Genomic DNA, 26,778 nt, shown 5'->3' with positions numbered 1-26,778 from the left:
CCCCATGGGGAAACACTGGGCCTGATGAATTCTTTATCTAAGAGATCCTTCAACTGCTCTTTCAGTTCCTTGAGTTCTACTGGTGCCATTCTATATAGAGGAATGGATATAGGCTAAGTATCTGGAACAAGATCAATGCCAAGGTCCATTTCCCTTTCGGGGGGTATACATGGCAGATCTTCGAGAAAGATATCTGAATATTCATTCACAACTAGGACTGATTCAATGCTGGGATTTTTCTAACTAGAGTCCTTAATATGAACAAGATGATAGACACATCCTCTAGTTATCATTTTTCATGCCCGAAGGTAAGAAACAAGCTGACCCCTGAAAACGGATACACTACCCTTCCATTCTAAGATGGGTTCATTCATAAACTGAAACTGGAATGAAGCCAGTCCATGCTGAGAATGACATCAAAATCATTCATCTCTAATTCGACTAAATCTACTAAAGAGACTTTTTAAATTATCATAATTAGATAATTCCTGTATACCCATCGGGCTATGATGGTTCTACCCACTAGGGTAGAAATTGAAAAGGGCTCTACTATAATTTTGGGACTGGCACCAAAATCATTTGCTATATAAGGAGTAGCAAAAGATACGGAAACACCTGGATCTAGCAAAGCATAAACATGAACATGAAAGATATGTAATGTAACAGTAACTATATCAGGGAATTTTCTTGATACTGTCGAGTCTAAAGAGCATAGAGATGATTTGGGCGTTGCCCACTAGTAGCACTGGAGGTAGCACCCTACTAATTTGGGCGACCGTACTGAGCTGAGGAGCAGAGATGACCTTGATAACCTAACAGAAGGCAGTCCCTAACTCTGTGGCCTGGCTTGCCACAATTAAAACAGACATAGCTGCCAGCTCTGCAAACACCCTTGTGGTTCTTACCACAAGTTTGACAAAGGGGATTAGTTCAGGCACTGCTAACATTGCCCTGAGACTTAGATCCTGGCGCTCTATCTCTGTTGCCATCTCTAAATTTTGGCACTGGATCATTGGCTGACGAAGGAGCTAGGACGGATGAGTTAGGATGAAACTAAAAACGATTACCTCCCTCTGACTTAGGCTAACTAAAATTAAAGCTACTTATCCTAGCTCTCTTATTCTGCTTCTCTCTCTACTTAATCTTCTACTCCTCTATCTGCTGAGGATGAATCATAAGCCTGGCTAAAGATATGTCACTATTCAGTATGGTGGATCTGCACTCATTTACCATGCTGCAATTAACCCCTGAAATAAACTTACTTATCCTCACCCTGTTGTCTGTAACTACATGAGGGGCATATCTAGATAATTGAGTAAACTTAAGAGAATACTGTTTCATCATCATGTTTCCCTGCCTGAGGTTGATGAATTCTAGCACCTTAGCCTCTCTAAGCTCTTGGGGTAAAAACTTGTCTAAGAATATAGTGACAAACTCCTCCCACTCTATAGGACCTGCATCATCTAACCTCTCTGACTTCTACTATTTGAACCAAGTATGATCCACATCCTATAAATGATATGCAGCTAGCTCATCACTCTCAATAATAGTCCACCCCATGATGTCCTCACCTTCTGCACCTGATCAAGATATTCTTGAGGGTCCTTATTTGTCTTAGACCCGAGAAAGGATGAAGGGTTCATTCGAGTGAAATCCCGAATCCTGGATGTAGCTAAATTGTCCACTGGGTTAACTGAAATGACAGCTGGTCATTCATTTTGAGCAACAACTAAATGAGCAAGAATAGTGAATGTGGCCCTGAACTCCGCATGAGCAATATGTTCGCACAAAGGTTCTTCAAGCTGAGGGGCTGATTGATTCCCATTTCTTCTTTTAGGAAGCATGTTCTGTAGAAGAAAAGGGAAAATGGATTAGACTGAGTGATTGAATTGACATAATGCTCACTAGCACGACATGAATACTGAAAGAAGGGAAACTATTCCTAAAATATCCTATATCCTCCTATACATAAATGTGGCGCGCAACACTCCCATGTACAAGACTCTACTACATATGGCTTTCAGACTTCCTAGGACTCTATTGAACCTTAGGCTCTGATACCAAGTTTGTAACGCCCCGAATCTGGTATCCAAAATGCTACACGATGCTCATGACCTCGAAGGACCACAAGCTAACCCATGACTGGTATTTGTACCTGTACACTACATAATATACTGAATAAATGCAGAAATAAAGGCTGTAAGGCCATAAGGTTCATACTGAATCATAAATAAGATAATATCTGAATAGTATGGTATATCAATACCAAAACAAAACTTAAAACAACTGAAGTCTGAATTAAATTTGAAAGCCTCTAAGTACTGTCTGAATATGGAGTTGAAGGAACATATCTCCAACTAACTTCGTCTAGCAAAACTGAGCTGAAATAAATAATAACATAAAGTAATGATCACTTCCTCGAAGAATGAGGACTCACTGCAAACTCTGACTGCAGAAACTAGGATGCTACTGATGCTTTGGAGCTCGTACTTCTGAACCAATGGTATAAGACACCATAGTGCAAAATACGCCAGTACTTTAAATGTACTGGTATGCATATGATGTAAACTAAATGCATGGGGTTTATATGCATGAATAATACTAACTGGCTGGGTAACATGAATGTGAGAATGTATGCATGAATACATAATAACTGTAAGTTAGATTGTGAAAAAAAAATATGATTAATGAGTCTGATAACATGAGTTTATTGATATATCTGATAACATGGGTGACTGTATCTGACAGTCCTGAACCCAATGGAACTAGCTGAGTTCCGTACTATTTCTGAGTTGACTGTATCTGATAGTCCTAAAATCTGAAGAACTATCTGAGTTTTTTTACTGCAACTGATTCTGAAACTGTGGGAGATAGATATCTAACTGACATGCCCCAAATATGCTATAATAGCTAAGATGAGGTCCAATCTGTGCCCTAATTGGAAGGGTGTCAATACTGCTCCACTGGTAGAGATAAACTGTTGGCGACCCTCATCTGATAGTGTCCCCTAAATGAGAATGGTGGGTCCCTCATCTGACAGTGTTTCTACACCTCATCAACCCTTATCGAACAATGTTGATGTCTCAACCTATGTTGGCTATATAGTTCTGGAACGCAAAGATAACTTCTAAGAATCACACCCTCATCGACAGTATGTGTTTCCATCCTTGGGTTCACTAGGTGCTAATTCCTACTCCCATCTGAATAGACTCAGAACATGATTAACTGTACTAAATTGGACTAGACTGAGTTACTGAGTTTTGTTGACTGATGGAACACTACTGATATCTGATAACTGACTGAGTTCATGAGTTTACTGAGATTACTGAGATTTTCTGAGTCACATGACTGACTGAATTCTACTAAACATAGCTTGACTTAGAGTATCATGAAAACATGACACCAGCTCTAGGCATACAACTATATTTTTAGGGTACAAGTACCCCCAGGACTCGGTAGAAGGAAACTGACATGGCATGACTTTCTTGAATACATGATCATCAATAACAATCCATAATACAATACGTGGGGAATTTTATGAAGTACATAGTCATCATAATCTTGTACATGGATGTGATATTGATGGCTTGCAAGTCGGGTATGACGATACCCTACAGAATATGACATGTGATTGAATCAAATGAAATTTGAATGCATTGATTTTACATGAGATAGGTGGATAACCGAAGAAGGTGTTTGAGTGTAAGGGGTCATCTCTAAAAACCGTGTTTGCCGACACGGGAATTTGGTACCAGGCTAAGTGAACCTGTGTACTTGACTTTATGTCATTCCCAAATTGGGACTATAGGTAGGACCCCAGGCTAAGTGATCTAGGTCACTACCACTGGGTCGAGACACCCTGCTGTGTTATCTTATGTGTCTTTCCCTCACGTGTACTCTAATCTCGGCGGCAACCGGGGTTTGACAGTTGGTGTAAATTATGTAGGGTATTCCACCTAGCTCAGCTGCATTGCATTGTTGTTGAAAATAATTACATTATGCCCACGTGTTTTCAAATGATTTGATATGAAACTGCTTTATAATGGCTCTCAACTATATTTTGTAAAAATATTATGTTTTGTTTTGATATCTCTGCGTACCAGTACTTTTGTATTGACCCCCTTCCCTCCCAGGTTCGGAGTCACAGTCTAGGGATCCAAAAAATCAGTAGATTTCCTCAGACAGATTCGCAGAGTCACTTGGTGAGCCTTCTATATTTCGGAAGGCCTGATATCTTCCAGTTTCATTTATCATTTATTAGTTTTGGGTCTACTGGGGACCTTGTCCTAGTTTTCAGATAGATATTTATTTCAGTCATATAGTAGAGATTTCACAGACGTTATAGAGATGTTGATTGAGATTGTGGGACATTATTCCCCATTATTGTTTTCATATGATTCTTGACCATGTTTCCGTTATATAGTGTATTTCCAAATTTCTTTTTCATATAAGTCATGTGCATGATTACCAGATAGATAAGGGGTGTTTCGGGGCCTTGATGGTTCATAATACTCATCGCGAACAGGGCCCCAGTTCGGGTCGTGACATAATTTTTAGTCCTTAAGAGTTTACAACACAATTTGGAGGTGATTGGCATGCTCCTTCTCACTTTAGGAGTACACCAGGATGTCATCAATGAAGACTATGACAAAAAAATCTATAAACTGCCTGAACACCCGATTCATAAGATCCATGAAAGCAGTCAGAGCACTAGTCAACCCAAATGACATAACCAAAAACTCATAGTGGCCATACTATGTCTGGACAACTGTCTTGGGAATATCAGCCTCCTTAATTTTCGATTGGTGATAGTCCTAACGAAGATTAATTTTTAAGAAATAGCTAGCACCTTAAAGCTGATCGAAAAGGTCACCAATCCTAGGTAGAGGGTACTTATGTTTCACTGTGACCTTATTTAACTGACAATAGTCTATACACATTCGAAGAGACCCATATTTCTTTCGCACGAAAAGAACAGGAGCACTCAATAGAGAAACACTAGGATGAATAAAACCCTTATCAAGAAGATCCTTTAACTGCTTCTTTAGTTCCTTTAGTTTAGACAGAGCCATCCTATAAGGAGGAATGAAAATGGGATGGGTATCTGGTAGAAGATCAATCCTTAAATTTATTTCCCTATCGGGAGAGATTCCTGGAAGATCCTCAGAAAAAACTTTAGGAAATTCATTAACCATAGGGATGGATTGCAAAGAGAGACTCTCAAAGTTTTAGTTCTTAACTCAAACTAGATGATACAGACACACTTTGAAAATCAATTTCCGAGCGCTAATATAAGAGACAGACTTCCCTTTTTGAACTAGAGAACTCTTCTTCCATTCAAATATTGGTTCATTAGTAAAATAAAAAGTGACCTTTTGGGTTTTACAGTCTAGAGAAGCATAGCATGAATAAAGCCAATCCATCCCCATGATTATATCAAAATCCACCATATCAAGTTTTATAAAATCCACCAATGTATCTTTATGAATAATGGACATCACACAACCCCTATAGATTTTTATAGCAACAATAGATTCACCCACAGAAGTAGAAATAGAAAAGGGGTTGAAAATATTTTTATGACCATAACCAAAGCATACAACCATATAAGATAGGGTGTAAAATGGATCAAGCAAATAATAAACATCATTAGAGAAGAGCTCTAACATACCAGTGACAACATCTGGGAATGCCTCACACTCTTGGTAAGTAGCAAGTGCATAGGGGAAATTTCATCCATTATTGGTACCTGATATGGTGCCCTAAGGTGCTGGTGTTGAAGACGTGGCAATAGAGACTTTATTAGCTCTGATGGCAACTCTAGTAATAGGAAAATTCCATTGCATATGACCAGGATTACCATAATTAAAACAAAAATTCCTACCATCCTTACAATATCCATGGTAAAGTTGTCCACAAAAGTATCAAGGAGGGTAAGGCGTGGCTGGCTGAGTTCTATTGGCCTGGGACTGAGCACCCTATGCCTTAGGACCACTGATAGACTAAAAATATCAAACACCTGAAGGAAAGGAGCACTGGCTAACGAATAAGAATTTCCCCAATCTTGTTCTTAGACCACTACCTACAATATTTCCTATTACTCTGCTAATTTACACCCTGCTCTACATATCTAAATTTCTTGCTCTGCCTTTCTCCCATTTCTACCTACTTCTTTTTCTCATCTTTTACCCATTGCATGTTCACCACTAGCCTGAATATGTCCACATCATTATTCAGCATAGCAACCTTACACTCCAACACTAAATCACAGGATAAGTCATAAGTAAACTTCCTCATTCTGTACCTCATATAAGACACCAACTCCGAAGCATAATGGGAGAGTTGTTAGAACTTCAGTGCATACTCTTTAACACTCATCTTACCCTACTTTAAGTTCAAAAACTCTTCGGCCTTATCATCCCTCAACCCTCGAGGAAAAAAGTGATCAACAAAAGCACCCACAAACTCTTTCCACTCACCCGACTCAATATTCAATCCTCTTAACTTTTCCCACTCCTCGTACCACTGGTAAGCCACATCCTTTAACTGATAAACAACAAATTCCATACCTTCTAAAACATTATCATACATCACCCTAAAGATATTATCCATCTCATTAATAAAACCTTGAGGATCTTCCTTACCCTTAAAATCTGTGAAGGTTGGGGGATTCAACTTCATAAATTGGACAACTCAGGTGACCTCAGATGAACTGACTGAGACTGTGATGCCTCAATCTTGGCAAGTGTATGGATAGACTTACTGAACTTTGCATTGTAAATATCTCTCGGAGGCAACTGAGAATGAGTATCACTAGCCACAAAATCTTAAGGAGGATTAGTAGGGACTGGTGGAACTCTAGATGGAGCGATTCAGTCAAGAGTAGGGAACCTAGACCAAGTCTGTACCCATGGAATAGGGAGTGTTCCTTTGTATTTTTCCTAGGTAGGACAGAGGTTTCATTTGAGTTCCTACGACCATCAGATCTTTAGGGATGAATGATCTAAGATGTGAGTAAACCAGTAGTTAGAGAAGTTTCATGATAACTAGACTCTCAAGCACGAAATAGAACACAAAGATGGAAAACATTCCTAAATGCCTTGTAGTCTCCCCCTAAGAAGTGTGGTGCACCACACACTCATAAAAAGGACTCTACTCGAAATGGCTTTGTGGATACCCAACAACCCTGAGTTGTGCTCTAATAGAAAGCTAGTTACAACCCAAACCAGAGCTAGGCCATGATAGGCATATCAAGCCCACCATGGTCCAGAGAAAACCCCCTTAGCCTTATCTCATGAGCACAATAATAAGAATAATCGACAGTGAAAGCCAACTATGATATCAAAAGTAAATAGATAAGTACGGAGAAAGTTTGTAAGTCATAACATAACAACCATAACATCCCAATACTGCCCAAAAATTCCCCTAAACCAAGAATACCAACTAAGTTGAGACATGCCTATGATGATGACAAAAGAATCCAAAAGTACTAGAAATATAAAGAAAACTAAGGAAAAGTCTGGGCCTCCCAAAGTATGGAGGCACACCACTTCACAACTGATCAATAAAAGTACTAAACTACCTAACACTACACAGTATCACGAGAAAATCCATTAGACCCTACATCATGAAATGATGTAACATCCATTGATGGTCAGTATGACGAGTACTGAGATAAGGGATAAAATGATGCATTTATCAACAATCTAGTCAAATACCAAATGTAGAACATTTATATAAGATGTCGGGATGGGGAAAAGGGTCATGAAATATGTTATTTTAAAACATTATCTTGAACTATGTAGCTCATACCGATATTCTAGGCACCCACGAGCTATATGAGTCTGGCTCCCCCTGCAGGAAGGGCCTTACCCCATGTTAGATATATGTACCGAGGAATGTTTAAAGACACCAAGGCGATAATCATCCAAAATATATTGTTTATCTAGACACAATGGTCATATAGACCCCCAATATCAGCAAACTTGATTTCTAGTGCTAGTCCCTCCAGGACTACACCTTCTCGAAATGCTATACATTTTCCTTTATTCCCAAATTAAAACAATTTGCACATAACACTAACCATTAACCATTGAGTTTTTTATTTAGGCATTTACAACTTGGTATCGTCATACCAATATGCTTACAAGCTATTCCAATCATGCCAAATCATTACAATAATCCATTTAACCATTTAGACTTTAATTTTTGGTTTAAAATCAGAAACCATAGCCACCAAGGGTATTTCAAAATCTTAGCCTCCAAGGGAATTCCAAAACCTTTTTATCCAATTACTATTTCATGCAATGCAATGTTTCCAAAAGATGAGTTAACTCTACAGAATCCATATTCTAAGATCAAATTATTATGTGGGTTGGGATTCATATCATTCCAAAATCCAGAATTAATGTGGAACTAAGTACCAAATTCCACCATTATCATAAGAAATAATTTCCATTCATAATTCACTATTTAAACCAAGAAGAAAACCATTAAAACAAGGGTAACACCTTACAATTGTGAAACAACCAAAACCCTCAACCCTTAGTTTTATCAAGCATTCAAAGCAACTAAATTCCAAGTTAAATAATGCAGTAATTCCACAATTAAAGTAGAGAGTGTACAACATGTCTGAAAATTAGAACAAATTGAGGTGAAATTGAATTTTAGATCACGAAAAATGAAAATCCTTGAGAAAACCTTGAGCTTCTTGGCTCAAGGAATTTGAGAGGAGAAGGGAAAATCTAAGAGTTGATAACTGATGGGTATGGGAAATAAAAAGGGACTTTATCTCATTTAATGGGGCAAAAAACCATAAATCCCTTGCCCTAAAGTGAAAAAAATAAAGCTGCGCAAAAATTGCATAGGAGTGTGGCACGCCGCTATCGTAGTGCTTAGCCAACATACCACGCTCTTATCGTGGAGGTTAAGTGGTGTGGCACGCCACTATCGCGGACCCTCACTGCCTCGAGGTCCCAAAATGACTCCAAACCCCTTTAAAAAATTTTGAAACTTACTCCGCACACTTTCTTAACATCTCTTATCATAGTTCAAGTCAAAAATTATCATTACATATGCGGGAGGGTGAAAACTAAATTAGTTGAAATTTTTTGGGGTCTTAAAGCGAAGGACCTAATTATGTCCTTTGCGACCATGAAGGCCCCGTCGCATTTACAAAATAGAGTTGGTGATCAAGTCTAGGGCACTTGATCACGATGGGGCTTTTAGAATTATGGGATTTCCAAGTGAGGTATCGTCGTGAGTGCCACATATGGATTACATTCACAAAGAACAAAATCATTGAATTAGATTTAAATCTCAATTTTGAACTTAATCTTTATATTTCTAATTATGGGTATTTTGAGCTCAGATAGGGGAGATTTTTTGAAGATTCTTGGGGTTAAGTTTCTAACCTTTCTTTTTGTGATTCCTCATTGATTCCTATAATTTTCATTGAATTATCATGTATTTGAAATTGAATATTGACATTTTTCTCCAAAGCTTAGGAAAGTGTAAATTAAGGTTTGAAGTTTGGTTTGAGCCCTGTTTTAAAAAAAAATATTCATATTCGAGTTCATTATCTTGTGGATGAAGTAATTTCGAAGGGATTTTTTAGTTTTATCATGAGATTTTAGGAGTTGAATTTTTTACTCGAATTTGATCCTATCTTTTTTATTGTAATTTGGGTATTAATGAAATTGTATTCACGTATTAAAGATGTATTTGATAGGTTGATAGCACTTTGAAGTCATTCGTAAGGATATGGCTATTTTATGATTGTTTAGGCTTATGGTTTTGGTTATGTTTTACTCTTCTTAAGACTTACACCTTATTTGTTTGCACTTAATGGAGGTATGAGTCTTAATAGTTCATACTTCAGACCATTAAGTGCATTTGTTTTTTATTAAGATTTTAGCTCTTAATAGATTTGAATAGGTCTTAATCATTCAGATCTGAAACCAAGTCTTAATGTCATTAAGAGGTATTCTTGTGTTGGATGATATTCACGATCACTCTATCCATAATCTCCTAGTTACCACCACCACTACCTCTCCCACCACCACTATTGTCAACCACCACCATCAACCGCCATCACCAACTACTTCCATTATCAGAGTCACCATTGATAATCAATATCACTACCAACCACTATTGTCAGCTGCTACAAAATCTACCACCTCCATTATTCTATTTATATCTACTGCCACTATTCTTACAATTACTAACACCAATTCCAACACCACCACTATCATTAACCACTACCGACCAACTCATCTATCATAACTAGAACCACTGCTAATTTCCACAAACACATAATCAATGTCCAAACATTCTTCGACCACCACCACGATTACTGTCACTATTATTACCACCTCCACTACTATTTCAACCACTACTATCATTACAATCTATCTCTATTAATAATTATCTACACTATCACAGCTAGCAGGGTCTCCAAATACCACCAAACATCATCAAACATCATGTATTTATTTTTCAGCCATCACAATCAACACCTCTAATAACAAACATCAACCAGCTTCCATCATAACCAATATCACCGCTACCAATCACCAACGTCATAACAGTCGCTACAATACCAATCATATCTACTGTCCCAACTATCACCATCAATATTACTAGTCACTAACATCAATAATTACCATCACCACCACTAGTTTAAACCATCCCCACTATTGCTAACAAAAGTAAATATTTTTTCAATCAAATAATAACTTTATCGTATTAAATTATATATTTTTTAATGTATAACTAAGTTTTATTTGAATTTTATTTTTATTGCATATACAAATAAATAAATTTTGCACATTCAAATATTGAAAAACAAACAGTCTTAATGATCTGATTTTTATATCTAGAGAAAACATCTTAATCATTCAGATGTGCATTCAGATTTATATGTCTAAATCTTAATAAAACAAATGAAACCTTAGATAAGAGGGAACTTATCATGTAATAAATGTTATTGTTTGGAAAAAATATTGAGATGATATGACATTTTGATGCTCGAGATGAATTTTCCTATGTATGCTCAGAGATTGAGAAAGACTATTTCGTATATTATATTTTGTGTTGTTTCATGCATTATTATATTTATGAGGAGTTAATTTTTCATGATGGACATGGTATAAAAATATATAAGATGAACGAAGAAGTGTGGTCTATGGTCGAAATTAAGAAATTTATTGATATTAAGGCTTGTAGCATGTGCTTCTATTACATTCTAATTTAGTAAATTATTTGAATCATGCATATTCATTCATTTCATAGATCACATGACTAGGTACCAAATAAAACACTATTTTTTTAAAATAAAATGCTCTCTTTTAAAAATACTGTCCGGGATAAGATTTTAGATGTATCCAAAGTAAAATTCTGAACGGGTCTGAACTAAGCTTCATAAATGGTTACATGAATCACACCACTTTTTATGGGACCCACCTTACATGATTCCACTGTGAAGGGGTATGTATTGGTTGGTTCATTGGACATTGCATTGCATCACATAACATTGCTTTACATTGCACATTTTATCATTCTTATATTTTCTTCTGTTATATATTGGTTGTTGTTATTGAACTTTTGAAACTTTTCTTTGTGAGAATTCTTTAATTCTCTTTATCTGATAAAGTAACTACTTAAGTTTTATCAATGTATGTACTGAGTAATATTGGTTTGTACTCACCCTATGTTTTCTACAACTCTTTGATGCAGATCCTAATACAAGTTTTTAGTGTGATCCCTACTTCGTTCTAGTTGGGAATTACCCGAATTCATATTTAGCTCCCACATTTGAGCCTTGGGCCACTTTCCTCTTTATCTTCATTTACTATTCTTTTGAATTCAGATAGTGATATATCATATTTTAATCAATTTTTCTTATATCTAGAAGCTCTTGTGCAAGTGACATTGAGTCTTGAGTTGGTTTCGTTCATACTTGTTAGGGTTTTGATAGCGATACTTATGATTTGATTATTCCATTATCATTTATATTGAATTTGTGTATTTTTCTTATATTTTATGTTTCAAAATGTCTGGCTTACCTACTAGGGGGATAGGGTAGGTGCCATCACAACTCTAGATTTTGGTTTATGACATCCAAGTATTTTATCTTCACTAGTATTAATGATATTGAAATTACCTATTAATATTCAAGGGACTTATTGTGTGTTGGATATATATATTAATCATTCTACATTAGCCTCCAAACGATCCCAACAAACATATGAATTTGTCGATACTATTGCTATACTTCTATTGCGGGTTCAAAAGTCAACCTCAAGCCCAACAAAGTCTAAAATAGTAATATCTTTTAAAATTAGGTTATTAATTATTAAGGAGTCTATATCTTTTAAAATTAGGTTATATATTACTTAAGGAGTCTATATCTAAAATTTCAGTCCAAAACAAATTCTATTGACTTCCAAATTCTTAAATTGCACGTTCTCAATTTACGATCAAAATCATAACTTGCACATCAATTACATGAATCAAAATTTTAAAATTTTCTTCAATCAAAACTCTCTGTCCCCTAAAATGTTGAAAATATAAAAATTTCAAAATTTACCTTTACTATGCTCAGTGATTGCTACTTGAAACTTTTTCTGCATTTGCGGTTGCTCTAGAACTCATCAAATCATTTAAGGTAAAATGACCCTAACTTTTGCATATGGATTAGAACTTGATAAGTATTATTGCTATGATTTCAAAATTATGATATGAATTTAATGGTTCAATAAAAATTAAACTAGAAGTTGATTTTCTCTATATGGTACCATAAATGCTTAGAGAATCAATATCAAAAAATCAAACACAAATACAATTCAACCCAAACCTATGCCAAACACATCAAAATATCACCAATACTGATGGACAAGTCAAAAGTTATCATATAAATCTGTTGAAACTTTTAAATCATGAATCAGATCTTGCTTGGTTAACTACTTGATCAAGGTAAACTCTTAAATTTAGATTCTACTAGAATGCAACTCGAGTGTATGACCTCATTTAGAACCCCATGGACACAAATTAAATATTTTCATTAATCATAAAACATGCTACAAATATGTATCATGGAATGCCTTACATAGTGACAAGGGACCGTCTTGACCAGATAGTGGTCATGGTCGACTCAAGATCTTCAAATAAATTAAAATCCAAGCCAATGATCCAAATTAATCTCTATCCTCTCTGAAACCATGTAAATCATCTGACTAAGTCATAAGTTACCCTATAAACCTAAGAGAAACTTTAAAACTTAAATCTAAATTAGTTAATCCTATATGTATCATTGATTAATATTATCAATTCTAAATTCGTAAAAGTAGAATTTCTTCTCCAAAATGCACTCAATCACCTCAAGAATTATGTCACCCTTCCCTCTAGTTATAAATAACACAATTAAGGTACAGGAAGGGTCAAAGTGGGAAAAGGATATCTAGATTATAAATGGCCATGAAAGTATATAAACTTGCAGAAATTATATTTTTACAAATTGGAATTTGGAATGTACTCTCTACGATAGTTGATGCTTACTTTGATTATTTGCTAGATTAGAGTTAATAGAACATATAAAAAAGACAACCACTTCAATATCACTTCAATCATTAATCATTCATTTCCTCATCCATCAAATATTCAAATATATTGACCTCTACTCAGTTCCAATTTAATCATAGAGAATTGTGAGAACTTCCTAATTTAAGGTCCGAATTTAGACCAATTGGATGGTATAGTGAGTCAAATTAATTTATCGGTCCTTTAAATGATCAATCATTTTGAATATCATCTTAATCTGCAAAAACAAGCAAAGAAAAATCAATATAAGTGACATAGATTAAAAATATAAACTATAAATTATGTTGTTCAGAATCTTTAAAGTTGTTGCCACATCTATGTCAGATCCTCCAGAAGTAATGCATGTTTTGAAGATCCAACATAGATGGGGCAAAATTTCATTATAAACTATTATAGGAAATTAACATGAAAAGAAAGTTAACCTTTGCTCTTAATTTAGCATTTCACTTTGCAAGTCCTGAATAACTTTTTGTTATTTCTCAAGATTATTGCATGTAGGACTAAAAAGAATACTCAATTGGAAACACTTCACTGCAAGTCCTAAATGACTTCTTTTTCTTCTCAAGATTATTGCATGTAGGACAAAAAAGATTCCCCAATTGGAAACACAATTGTAATTTCTTTGAATGAAATTTTTTGTTTTTCAAATAAAGCATTTCTATCTCTCTTCCTGGTCTATTTGGGCCTAAAATTAGTGTAAGTTGTTACCACAGAAAGAGGCAAACACAAAAACTAAGAAAGTAAAAAATACCAAATTCAATGTGGAAAAATTCTTTAAATTGAAGGTTACAAACGCGGGACAATAGAGATTTAAATAGCTCTACTATAACAATATGAGGGTTATAAATGTTCTTCAAAATGACTACAAGACAAGATTCAAACACGGAGAAGTAATAACAACACCAACTAAAAAAATCAAGAGAAATCATTCAAAATAGAGTTACTGTTGAGGACTTAAAGCCAGATGCTACGGACGTCTAACTTTGATCTCCACCATTCAAATCAAATATTAAGATGTTAGGAATACTCGGTTAAACTTTTATACTAATCCAATAATAAACAAACTGAAAACACAATCTAAAGGTGACTGGTTGGAAGAGATAATGAAGCAGGTTCTAGTTAATTAGACACAGTTGGCAGCAGATATAAACAATCAACAAGCGACCCAGAGAAACTTAGCGTTGTAGTTGGGGCATTTACAACAAGCATTAAATACTAGGCCTCAAGGTGGTTTGCTAGGAGATACAAAAAACTAAAACAAGTCATGGAAATCACTTTGAGGAGTGGTAAAGAGCTTCATAGAGAACCTTCAAAAGTAACTAAGGAGGTAGATATAGATTTGACTCCCCCATATGTATTCGAAAAAGTTGCTAAAAATTTGAGAAAGTCTGAGTATTAGAAAGAAAAATTTGTTGTGCAGGTGGAACAGAAGATGTCGCCACTCCATTTTCCCCAAAAGTATAGAAAAGAAAAGAAGGATGCATATTTTAAGAAGTTCTTTGACACATTCAAAGAGCTTCACATTAGCCTTCCTCTTTTAGATGTTTTGCAGGGTATGCCCAAGTATGCTAAGTACTTGAGTGATGTAGTTGCTAATAAGTTTAAATTGTAGGATGTGGAGGCAGTAGCACTCACTAAGAAGTATAGTTTTGTGGTTACACAAAAGATGCAAAAAAAGCTTAAGGATCCTGGGAAATTCACTCTCCCCATTCAGATTGGCAATAGTGAGGTGGTGTAGACACTTAGTGATTTAGGGGCAAGTATCAACTTAATGCCCCTATCTTTGTTTAACAAATTGAGTTTGGGGAAACCTAGACCAAGCTCTACGCTACTACAGTTGGTGAATGTAAGCATAGCTTATCCAAAATAAGTGATAAAAGATGTCCATACAAAGGTTGGTAAGTTTATTATTCATGTTGACTTTATTGTGTTAGATTTTCAGGCAGACGAATAGGTACTAATCATTTTGGGGCATCCTTTTTTAGCAATAGGCAGAGCTTTAATTGATATGAGAGAGGATACTCTAACAATGATATTGGAGGATGAAGAGGTAGTTTTCAAAGTTTACAAACCGCTTAACACACTATCTCACTATAAAGACTTATGCATGATTACTATTATTAAGGGGTTGAGTGTGGGGTGGTTAGTCTGCCAAAGACCTCTTCGAACTACCTCATTGAGCTATCTTAGCCAAAAGTACCACAGCCCGACATGATGCAAATGGATGAGCCTGGAAAGGCTAAAGTCTCAAAATTAGTTACCCTTGAGAGTTCACACCCAAGAGGGGTAAAAAGAACAAGAAGATGGCCTCCAAGTGTGAGGAAAAGCATGAAGGAACTTGGTTAAGTTGAGTTGGGTCGTGCCATGACACAAAATCAGGAACTTCTTGGGAGACAACCCAAGTTAAAGTAGGTATATTTTCTTTTATTTTTTTTAGTTTTTACTTTACATAGTTTTTGTTTTTATTGAGTCACAGGTTAATGAAAATTCTAATTATCGAAAATCTGATCTAAGAAGCATGACAAAGATTGAGTGTGGGTTTTAAGACCCCATTGATATGTAAAAGATGCTACTAGCTAGGCCTAGAGGCCTCAGAGAGTATTTCTATCTCTTACTTTTAAAAGTTCACTTTGGGAACAAAGTGAATTTTTAAGTGTGGGGTGGGGAAATTCTCAATTTTTGGCTCAATGTAAGTTTTTTGTAAGATACTTTTGTTGGTGCTATTTTTGATTGCATGGTGCAAGTATTTTGTTTGGTATAAGCATGTGATTGATGCGAATTACTACTTTTGTGGCTCTTAGGCTCATGATTATGACTCTTGTATTTGTTGGCTTAAAGTTGAATTTATGCTATTATTTGATTGGGAGTCTGTGATGATCCTATGTAAGTTGAGCATGTGGCATGTGTGTGTGAGGTATTTGTATATTCCTTGTTGCATGTGTTGTCTAGAACTTACCCGGTGTGTGTGCAAAGTGAAATAAAAAATGTGAGTTTAGGAGATGATATAGGCATTTCTCTGATAGCCTTGTTTTATACCGTCTTTTTGACCGACCTTTGTGCGTAATCCTAGTAAGCCCCGTTGACCCTTTAGCTTTTTCTTTCACAGTCGCATAAGTAGCCTAATCCCTTCTTTAATTGATCAAATTTTGATCTAAAAGCTCTTAGGAATTTTAATAAGATTTGAATTGAGTTAGGAGTGTGAAATTGAAAAATATAAAGGTGAAATTAAAGCCCCCATCCCAAAATAGTAATTGATGTTCAAAAGAATTGTTATGTGTTGTGATAGAGAATTGAGTAATTAAAAGAGTTAAAAAAATTTCAAATTGAATGAGTTGTGCATAGAATCCTCCCACCAAAGTTTATGAACATGAGCTTAATTAGATGGGGTGAAAAACAAAAGAATGAGCTAGACAAAAATAGTGTAATTTGGTTGTTTGTGATTGGCATTAAAAGTGAAAAGTGATGTATTAAAGTGCTTAGGGAAGATCGTCATTATTTAGACAAAATAGTTTCTACCTGTCCCTTAGCCTACATTGCAACCTGAAAAAGACCTAATTAATCCTAAGATTCATCACTCTGATATTATTGGAGTACTACACTAAGGGTAAACCTATGGTTCATTATGTGTAACTTGTGAATTATTTATGAGAGTGAGAGTAATTTGATTCTTGTACCCATTGTTATAAATTACATTATTGTGAGTGATTATGGGTAACTCTCTTTTGTGAGGGCAAATGTTTGATGAATATAGTAACTCTTGTGATGTCTTTGATTGAGAAATATGCATGAGTTTTCTAACTTGATGAGTAAATTCTTGAGGCTAGCATATTTTGAAGTAGGATTCTTGAGCTTTCAATTGTGTATAACATCCTTAGTTTAGAAACTTGCATTCCGTGTAGTCATTGTAGTACTAGATTGAGTGTTTTACTTGTAGTAGGAGTGTTAAGTTTCTTCATCTCTTGATGTTTATAGTGAAAAGTTGTTCAAGGATGAAAGTGTGGGGTGGTGATGTTGGGTGTATTTATGCATTCTAGCGTTACTATTGTAGCCTATTTATCCTTCTTTTGAGGATGATTTATGTGATTAATGTGTTTATAATGATATCAATGTGCATTTAAGTGTCCATGTATGTTCTTACAATGTTTAATGGTGTTTTCACACGAGTTTGGATTCAAATTGATCATTTGGAATTCAACCAAGAAAACTGGTGTGACTAACTTGAGCTAGGTGTTTGTCTAGTCTATCGTGTTGGGTTATAATGTATTTAATGAGTTCCTAAGGTTTTATTGCATATTAATATGTGAAACAACTTGGTTATAATTTTCAAGGATTAATTGGATCAAGACAAAAGTCCAAACAATAGGTTAAAGATAAAATAGAATGAAGCCTAGTGTTAGCTCGTGTTTCTAGTTCACCGTCTTGGATGTTGTGTTGTTTTGAGCTCTAAATTGTTGTGTTTAATGATATAGAATGCTTTATGAATGGATTATGATGATATATGAAGGATATACAAGATTCAAATCAAGTGGAAACAACACAAAAAGGCTTGGAATGGATCAACATAAGCACACGACATAACTTGATGTGAATTGGATACCTGGAATGTCATTAGCATATCACGGTATCAAAACAGGTCCAAATGGCACGTGACATATACCAGGAGCTTACTAAGGCACCTAAAATAGTAGTTTTAAGAGATGAGGGTGCGTGCACATGCCTATCCGGTGAAATTAGCTTTGCGATGCAATGAAGCACCAATTGAGAATTGTCATATCTAATAGCTCAATGTGATTAAGCTGCATCGCGGGCTAATATTGGTAAAACCACCACCGCGATGCTATGAGAATCAAAAGCGGGATTTGTGTGCCCATCCAAAGAAGGACAACGTGGAAACCTAATCTTTATCGGTTTATGACTTGTCTACTATAAATATAACATCTTAAAACATGATTTGGACATCTTGGGAGCATTAAAGGACTGATACAACTGCTTTTAGGTTTCTATTCCTTAATTTAGCTTCTTTTATGGTTTTAATCATTCATACAATTAATTGGACGTTCATTAAAGCTATGAGTAGCTAAAAACTCCCTTTCTGGGGTTAAAGCCAAGAACATGAGTACTATTATTTTGAATTGATTTCATTTGATTTGCTTATCATTATTGGTTGTTTGTTTATTCTTGAATTAACTATTTGATGGATTAATCACTCAAAAAATACATCTATTGTCACCCTTGCATTCTCAGAAGAGGGAATAGGGAGATAGAATATGGGGGTAAACAAAGTAAGGTTCTTATTTCGTTATAAAATAAGAAATTCGAATTAGCATCTAGGAAAGGGATGTACTTAGATGTCTTACTTGATTCACGTGTACTTAGATGCATTACGTCCCAGCTCAATGATGTAGTTGTAATGTCGAAGTTAGGTAAACAGTTAGAGGTCGGGAAACCATAATAATGCAATTAACCCTATGAATCAACAACCAAGATAAGCAAGTTAACGAATGAAGTTCAATGACATAGTATGATTGTTCAAAGTGCTTTAACCCTGGGGTTTCTCCTATTGGTTGTCTCAAGATCTTTACTTTAAGCATTATTTACTTTTTTTACAATTTACAATATTCCATACTCTTTTTGGTTAGCCCATAATGTGTTTGATATAATTCCTATGAAAATATAAAATGCCTATAACAATGTTTTCACTATACTATAGGATTTTCAATGGAACTCATGCAAGGTTTAAACTTGGTAATGGAACTTAAATGTCTTAAATGGTTTTGGAATGGTTTGGCTTAATAAACCTACTTGTGGGGTACATGGGAATCCCCCAAGTAAATTGGATAATATGATCAATGGGTACATAGGAATCCCTTGATCACTAAAAGGTTTGGCTAAGGATAATATTTGCAAATATTAGTCGGTATGACGATACCACTACTAATGGCCTTAGTTAATAAATAGATAATAGTTTGGTTGGTTGGTAATGGTTTTTAATTGGGTAATACATGGTGAAGTGTGTTGCAAAGCCGTGGAAGGAGAGGTCTTGGGAGGACCGAATCTGGAAAATCATATTTCCTAATGTGAGGTATGGTCTTAATAATTGTGTGCATAATGTCACACTTTATATTGGGGATGTACTAGTCATCCCAGGTTTTCTACATTAGTCGTGCAACTTTACGCACTGGGGCTCTTTTATCAGGGGAAACTGAATCTATATAGCCCGTGGATGGTTTAGAACGGCAAAGCTACACAGCCCAGGTAAAGATTTTAAATGCAGTCCAAACACGGTTCCCATTTCCCAACATGGTGATATATATGTATCATTGTGTTCTTTATGGATGGTTTTACTTAACTTTACAAATGGTATTATTTTATCCTTAGCCTGAGTTCATGCTAGCGTTTACTCGCTAACCCATCTTCAGGAGGCTGTATACCCACACTATGCTAGAACTGACCATTCTACTCCTCGTGTTTAGCATTCAGATAATTGGGTCAGATATTGGATTGAAGTGGTGAGCTTTCATCTTTTTAAAAGGCTCCATTTTATGGATGTTGTCTCATTTTTTGCATTACTTATGGATTTTGATTTTGTCTATGGTTGGGGGTATGTCCCAACTGGATTTTATTACTATTTTAGTTAGAGGCGTTGCGGTAATACTATGGGTTGGAATGGGCGGGACCGGTATGAGTTTCACCCTTAGTATTGGCATTAGTTTTGGGGATGACATCATTGGATATAATTTCTCACTGTTCTATTGTATTTCATTTTGGGATTAATTATATTTTGCCTTAGAACCCATTTGATTATGGTTTGGTCTATGGACTTTGATTTTGGTATTGGTTGGTTTGGTTGGTACAGTATGGCGGACAATTGGAGTCTATTAGGTCAGTCACAGTCGTGATCCTATCCCAGAGTCTTGACTTGAACAATAACACTATCTTATTAAATGTTTAAAATTTATCCAACGCAGGGTAGGCGGTTGGAGGTTGGGTTAGGTAACGGGGGTGGTCTTCGATCCTGGTTAGACATGGGATGCCCATTACGACAAGGCCTCGGGTTGGGTCATGTCATGATTTGGTTTTGGAAACTCGTCCAATATCTATTTCTCCTTGTAGAATGGCTCTGGTTGAGCTAAAGTAACTCAAGAAGCATTTTAAGGGATATCTTGGATAAAGGTTTTATCCATCCTAGTATATCCCTGTGGAGTGCATTGGTTTTATTTGTGCGAAAGAAGGATGGTTCCCTTTGGATGTGCATTAACTATTGATAATGAAATAAGGTAACAGTTAAGAACAAGTATACTCTTCGATGGATAGATGATGTGTTTGATCAGTTGTATTATTAACTTAAGATTAAGGAAGTGGATATCCCTAAGATAACTTTTTGTACTCAGTATGGGCACTTTGAGTTCTTAGTTATGTCATTTGACTTGACTAATGCCACGGTGGTATTTATGGATTTAATTTATAGGGCTTTCAGGCAATTTCTGGATCTCTTTGTCATTATGTTTATTGATGACATTCTAGTGTATTCTGAGAGTGAGGTGGATCATGCTAATACCTCCAGGCTGTGTTACAGACCATGAAAGAGCAGCGATTGTATGCTAAGTTCTCTAAGTGTAAGTTTTTATTGAACGCTGTAACTTTTTTTGGCCATATTATTTCTAGTGAAGGGATTATAGTGGATCTACAAAAGTTTATGGTAGTGAAGAAGTGTACTAAACCCATGACTCCATCTGACATTTGGAACTTCTTGGGTTTGGTTGGGTATTATAGAAGGTTCATGAAAAGTTTCTCGACGATAGCTGCCCTATTGACTAAGTTAAATTAGAAGAAGGTAAAGTTTTCTTGGTCGGATGCTTATGAGGGGAGTTTTGATAAGCTTAAGGATAAGCTAACTTCGGCTTCAGTTTTGACATTGGCTGAAGGTAATGAGGGGTTTGTGGTATATCTTGATACGTCCTGAGTGGGACTTGGTTGCATTTTGATGTAGTATGGGAAGGTGATTTGGTTCTTCAAGGCAGTTGCATTTTTTCTTTGAAAATCTGGTGGCATTATTTGTATGGAGTGCTCATAGACATCTTTTCTGATCATAAGATTCAACAGTATGTGTGCACTCAAAAGGAGCTAAATCTCAGGCAGAAGAGATGGTTAGAGCTTCTCAAGGATTATGATATGAGTCTACACTATCATCTAGGTAAGGCTAATACTGTTGCTGAAACTCTTATCAGGTTATCTATGGTTATCTATGAGGAGTTTAGCTCATGTGGATAAGGAGAAGCAGGAATTGGGGAAGTATATTCATCACTTGGATAGTCTTAGGGTCCGTCTTCTAGACTCCGAGGATGGTGGTGTGTTGGTACAGGAAGTGGTTCGGTCATCTCTTGGTGCAAAAATCAAGGAGAAGCAAATGAAGGATCCTATATTGGTGAAGATCAAGGGTGATGTAGGTAGGTAAAGGTAATGGTATTTAAGATCAGTGGTGATGGTACTTTGAGGTACCAAGGAAGGTTATGCATTCTTGACGTCGATGGTTTGCGACAAAGGATTTTGGCTGAAGCGCATAGATCGTGCCATGTTGTACATCCTGGTTCGAATAAGATTTGTCATGATCTCAAGGAAATGTATTGATGGAATAGTATAATGAGGGATGTGGCTGATTTTGTGGCCAAATGCATGGTATGCCAATAGGTGAAAGTTGAGGACATGGGGCTTGGTAGTTTGTACAAGGATATTGAATTGCCCAAATAGAAATAGGAGGTGATCAATATGGATTTTGTTAGTAGTCTTTCTCGGTATTGGAATCAATTTGATTCAATTTGGGTTATCTTAGATTGGACCAACTTTTTGACTGAAGGTTATGCGTGGTTGTATCTTCAGAAGATTATAAAGCTGCATAGGGTGCCTATTTTGATTATCCCTAATCGTGGTATGCAGTTTTCATCTCACTTTCGATGGTTTTTGTAGAAGGGATTGGGGAGTAAGGTTAGTCCGAGTACTTCTTTTCATCCTCAAATAGATGGGCAAGTAGAAAAGACTATTCAGATATTAGAGGATATTCTCCGGGCATATGTGATGTGGCAATTAGGTTAAGCATCTACCTTTGGTAGAGTTTTATTACAACAATGCTATTATTACAGTATTAGAATGACACCTTTTGAGGCATTGCATGGTAGGAGGTGTAGATCTCCTATTAGGTGGTTCGAGTTTGGTGAGGCAGATATGTTTGGTTAGGATTTGGTTTATTAGGCTATGGAAAAGGTGAAGGTGATTTGGGATAGGCTTAAGGCTGCCCAAAGTCACCAAAAGTCCTATACGGATGTAAGACGTAGAGACTTAGAATTTGAGGTTGGGGATAAGGTGTTCTAAGGGTATCTTCCATGAAGGGAGTGATGCGATTCAGTAAAAAGGGAAAGCTCAGTCCCCGGTATATTGGTTCTTTTATGGTTTTGAGAAGGGTTGGTAATGTGGTGTATGAATAGGAGTTCCATTATAGTTTGAGCTCCATTCATATGGTGTTTCATGTCTTCATGTTGAGGAAGTGTCTTGGTTATCCTTCTTTGGTTGTTTCTTTGGAAGGATTGGGTATCTTAAATTTTCTGGCTTATGAAGAGGTCCCGGTCGAGATACTGGATTGGCAGGTTCATTATTTACGGACCTAGGATATGGCTTCGGTTAAGGTTCTATGGCAAAACCACAAGGAGGAAGAGGCTACATGGGAAGCGAAAGTGGACATGAAGTCTAAATATCCACATTTGTTTTCTGCTCCAGATATTTATATGGAAGGTATGTGTTCTTTAACACATCTTTATTTTTTGAGTTTGTTAAAGGAAAGGTTAATTTCCTTGCATCATTTTTGAGTTTGTTAGAGTATGGATTGATATTTGATATGAAAATGAATTGTGCTTATGTTTGACCTGCCTTTTTTGTCATTCGGGGATGAATGTTCCTAGTGGGGGAGACTGAAATACCCTGGGTTTGGCACCTTTAGAAAATTTCCTGGATTTTTGGTGTCTGGACCAGGTACGACTTATGGGTACCAATCATACCCTGGGGTACGAGTGGTATGCCTTGGTTGTATGCTGACCAGTATTGGTTAGTGGGTTGGATTGGTCTCTAGAATGGGTACGACTTGGGTAGTACAAGTTGTATGGAAGGGTACGAGTCATGCCATGGACTCGTATGGTAAATAGTATTCAAACCTCTTTTTCTTTTATTCTGTCAGGGGTACGGGTCAAGGGTACTAGTCGTATCCTTGGGTACGACTGGGTTTGGGTAAGTCGTATGTTGAACAGTGTTGGGTCCAAGGAGGAGGCCTAGGGTACGAGTGGTGGGTACTACTTGTATTGGAGGGTACGATTGGTATGGTATAGTTTTACCCTATGACGAGACTTTTGTACAATTTAAGTGAGGGCAATATAGACATTTTCCCACTTAACCTATTAAGGCCCCACAACTTCTAACCCACTTGGTAGGTTATTTACCCTATTATTCTATCATTAAACACATAGAATCTCTCTTAAATACTCTATAATTCTCTGTAAGGCTTTTGAGTAAAGGAAGGCTAGGGTTTCATCTTGAGGAACAATTTGAGACTTTTTTGAGTGATTTTGTCTCATCTTCTTCTCAATTTAGGGAAAGATACTCTTCTCTCATTATTAGTTCTAACTAAAGGCATGTTTTATACAATATTTTCATGATATGATTATTGTATGGTTTTGGGGTTTTCACATATGTGTTGGGGTTTTGGTATTAAATGTTTGATTATGGTTTTTCCATGTTTTAATTATGTTTTTACATGCTTTAATGGTGGTTTGGACAATTAGTTGCATTGGAATGGTTAAATGGTAATTGGAATTGGTTTTGGAAACACTATGCCCCCAACATGTTTGATAAAATGCCTATGAGATAGTTTTTACTATATTATTGGACTTTTAATAGAACTATTGCATGGTATGATTTGGTAATGGACCCCTAAATAGTATAAATGGTGTAAATGGTTTTGAAGTGGTTAAATGGTATGGTTTTGGTGGTCATGGTTGGTTAATTAAACCTCCTTGTGAGGTACATAGGATTCCCCTAAGAAAACTTAATAATGGAACACTTGTGGGGTACATGGGACTCCCCTAAGAAAACTTAATGATGAAACACTTGTGGGGTATATGGGATAACCCCATGTTAACTTGATAATGTAGACCATGAGTACATGGGAATCGTTCTACATAAAAAAGGTGTCTAAGGACATTGTTTGCAAACTATAGTCGGCATGACAATACCTCTACTCATAGCCTTGGTTAATAATAATGGTATAATGGTTTGGTTGGATGGAAATGGTTTTAATTGAAAAATAATAGTGGGGTGTGATATTTAATCGTGAAGGTGCAAGTCCAATGGACGAGCACTGGAAACTTATGTTTGCCGATATGGGGGAAGGTCATGGCGATCCTATATAATACTATGAGGTACATAGAAATCCTTTAAGTACACTGTACATATGTATCATGGAGAGCGAAGGGTACTTGGGTATCCTCTACTCTTATGGTATCTCTGGTTCGTATGGCTACACACATCAGGCCCCGTTCAGGGGATTGCACTGGATCCATATAGCCCGTGGATGGTTTTAGGACAGTTAAGCTACACTTTCCCAGGTTAATGGTTTTAAATGTATGCTAAACCTGGTTTTCTTTCCCAGCATGATTATCTATATGTGTGTGTGTGTGTGTTTTGTATGTATATGATCGGTTTACTTGGTTTTACTGAATGACATTATTTTATCCTTATCCTGAGTTTCTTGCTAGCGTTCATCCGCTAACCCGTCTTTAGGCGGCTGTATCCCCACACGATGTAGGAACTTTCTACTCCGCTTCTTAATGTTCAACTTTGGGATTGAAGTGGTAAGCTTTCATATTTCGGAGGCTCCATTTCTTTCATGGATGTTTTTACATACTTTGAATTATTTATGGATATTGGTTTTGTCTATTGTTGGGGGTATGTCCCAACCAGATATTGGTTTTCTTTTGGTTAGAGGCTTTTGTGAAACTACTATGGGTTGGTATGGGCGGGATCAGTATTGGTGTCAGCCTTAGTATTGGCATTGGTAGTAGGGCTGATATCGGAGGATTAAATTTCTCACAGTTTCATCCTTTTATGTTATATTATGGAACTTGGTTTGGTTATCATTTGGTTGTTGGTTTATGGTTTGGTTTGGTTATCGGATGGGTTCAGGTGGTTGGACTTGATTGGGTCGATCTCGGTTATAAACCCATCCTAGAGTTTGTAATTGGACAATTACGCTATCTTGCTATATGCTCAAAATTCAGCCAACTCAGGGAAGACGACTGAAGTTATGTTGGGTAATAGGGTTGGTCTCCGATACTGATCAGACTTGGGATGCCCATTACAACAAGGCCCCAGGTCGGGTCGAGTCATTATGTTGAAGATATTCCTGGAAGTACTTGTCGGTCCAATATTTTTGGACTTCGTGCAAAATATTTTTATTATTTATCTGGATTATTTAAAAGTCTACCATGTAGAGTTGCTCTAACTTCCGATCTTGGTTATACTTTTAGTAAAACAGATTATTTCACAATTACTTATCATTGGGTAGATAGTAATATTGTTATGTAAAAATGTATTTTTAGCATTTTTGTATGATGAAAATCGTAGACACACTGAAAAATTTATTTCTGAATCTGTTACAAAAGTTGCAAGATATTATGGTACTAAAAATAAAGTTTTATGTATATCTTTTGATAATGCATCTAACAACAAGGTTGCTGTTGAACTGTTAAAAGTTGAAATTTCTCCACCATTATTTGAAATATTTCATGTTAAGTGTATTTGCTATAGAAAATATAATTTAATTGTAAAATATGTCTTGATTTTTTGAGCTTGCTATTGAAAAAGTTAGGCTTACGCTTGACTTTATTCAAGAAAATCATAGAAAAGTTAGACTTGCCAAATTTTTTAAAAAATATCATCAAATTGGACTTAGATCGATATTAATGCCTGAAGAAGTAGATACTAGATGGAATGCTACTAATGATTTTTTTTTCAAAACTTGCTTTATTTATAAAGTTTCTTTTAGTATGAATTTTAATTAATTTGCTGGTTCTTTTCCTGAATGTATGTTATATGATTCTAATTGGGTTATGATTTATGATGTTGTTAAATTTTGAGAAA

Source organism: Capsicum annuum, chromosome 12, assembly GCF_002878395.1.
Source record: "Capsicum annuum cultivar UCD-10X-F1 chromosome 12, UCD10Xv1.1, whole genome shotgun sequence".
Classification (NCBI taxonomy): Eukaryota; Viridiplantae; Streptophyta; class Magnoliopsida; order Solanales; family Solanaceae; genus Capsicum; species Capsicum annuum.
Note: the sequence above shows the minus strand (reverse complement) of the source record.